At 40.1% G+C, this 2,116-nt stretch overlaps 1 pseudogene; it reads right to left on the reverse strand.

Moving 5' to 3' along the window:
- Nucleotides 1-563: 563 nt before the first annotated feature.
- Nucleotides 564-1,721, reverse strand: LOC114046913 (annotated as a pseudogene).
- Between the last annotated feature and the right edge of the window lie 395 nt (nucleotides 1,722-2,116).

Below are 2,116 nucleotides of genomic sequence, written 5' to 3' on the forward strand. Positions count from 1 at the left end.
ATATTTTTATAGATAATACTTAATTCAAAATTCACAAAAACATCATCCCTGTTTAAAGATTACGTGACTACAAACATGTAAGAATTTTTAAAAATTATATTTCAATATCTTAAATGTAACCTCTTAGAATTATGATTATTAATTTTGCCTTCTTACAGTTTATATTGATGCAATTTAATCATTTATTGGAAGTTTGGCTTAAACTTTTCTGCTTTGCTACATTTTAAAAACAGCTCTAGGGTTTACAGCTCTAGACACTCCTGCCCTCTTACGCAGGAAGGGAGGAACAATTCTACTATTCCTTATCTTTGGTTGCTTGTCACAAAAGCATTGCTATGACCAAAGCACCAGGTCAATGTCACCTTGCCAAGCACATTGCACATAGGTCTGTACTTGTAGGTTATTGGGTTCACACAGTAAGAACATTTTAAGTTGGTCTCCAACTTTTTAATGTTTTATGAGAAAGAATATCAGGTACAGTTACAAAAGGATTGAGACTAGTAGAGATGCTGCCAGTGTATAGATTTATTTGTGCTTAGCTAGAGGGTCATTTCTGTCAGACATCAACAATTGAAAAATCCTCTAATTGTCCTGCCAGAGAAGGGGCTGAGTGGGGTACCAGTTGCACACCATGTGTTTTGAAGGACTTTCACCAGCAGAAGTGAAGTAAAGGCTGTAGAATTTTGCCATCTGTTCCTGGCTCAGACAGATGTACTCTTGTAAGACAATCCAGATCACACATTCCAAGAGAGAAGGAGTGGTCAGTGAGTCCTGATAAGTATAAAATTCCAAGGACTTGGGAAGAAGACAAGTCGGGTTGAAGTCAGTGAAGACTGACTCTTCACCCTTTGTTTGAATTTTACTCAGAACATCAATGACTTTTTGAAGCCTTGGTTTAGCAGTTCCCATCTCTAAAAAGATTCCAACAACAGCCAGTCCATCATCCTTGTTCACACCAACCCTGAAACTCTCATACTTTGTATTTCAATGAACCAAATGAAGCTCAGCTGCATGTTGCTTTCCATCCAAAAAGTGCTCAGAGCTCTGGTTCCCATTGGAGCCCCAGGGAAAATGAAATTGAATCCAACTGTAGTTCCCAATCACGGGTCCTCCACATAGTACTAATCTATCAGTGGAATCATCAAACACAACGTTGAAAGAGTGACCATTGTTGACAATCCTCTTAGCAGTAGAAGGGTCATAGGAGAACTTCTAGGGTTTCAGAGTACCATATCACTGCATTTTAGAGTAGTCAATTTCCACAGGAAACTGTTGTTTTCCACAGGCAATAGGAAAAGCTTTATGCTAGCAATCCTGCCTGTTTAAGCCTGGCTCATATCCCCAGTGATGTTGGGACGTGGTCTTCCAAGCTGTTCAGGGTTTAGTAGCTCTTGGGTTGCACCTCTACACTGGTTATAGCAAGCCTGTCTGTGTCTACTCAATCTTGAACATCAAGACTCCTAGATACATCCACAAAATTATGGACAATTGCATCCTAGCACAGTCTCTGGAAGACCAACTGTTCTGCCTTTCAACCTGGATGTTCTCAGAATCTCACATAATTCACTGCATGGATGATAGTCTCTGACAGGCCTGCCCCTTTAAGGAACAGAAGGTACTGCCCTGCCAGTCACACACTGGAGCATGTGCTGCTCAGGGCCGCTAGTGGTCATTTCTTCCAAAGGCTCTGACCTCAGGTAGGACACTGGCTTCTCCGTCATTTGCCACTGTGGCTTCTTCTGGAATCACTATATTCTTCCCAGAGTCATTTCTGTCCAATCTCAGTGGATGATCAGTACTGTTTGACCTTCAAAGGGTCACAAATCCTAGGATCATAGATTTAGAACTGGAAAGGATCTCAGAGACTAACAACAACAACAACAATACTTTTTTTGTAGCATTTTAAGGTTTGCAAAGCAATTATCTCATTTGAGCCTCACAACAACCCTGTGAGGTAGGTACTATTATTATTATTCCCATTTTACAGATAAGGAAACTGACACTGAAAAAGATTAAAATCACTTGCCCAGAGTTACCCAACTATTGAGGGTCTGAGGCAGAAATTGTATTGGTCTTTCTGCCTTTAGTTAAAATACTCTATTCACTACAATACTCA

This window comes from Vombatus ursinus, unplaced genomic scaffold, assembly GCF_900497805.2.
Source record: "Vombatus ursinus unplaced genomic scaffold, bare-nosed wombat genome assembly UNPS02000577.1, whole genome shotgun sequence".
In the NCBI taxonomy this organism is placed as follows: domain Eukaryota; kingdom Metazoa; phylum Chordata; class Mammalia; order Diprotodontia; family Vombatidae; genus Vombatus; species Vombatus ursinus.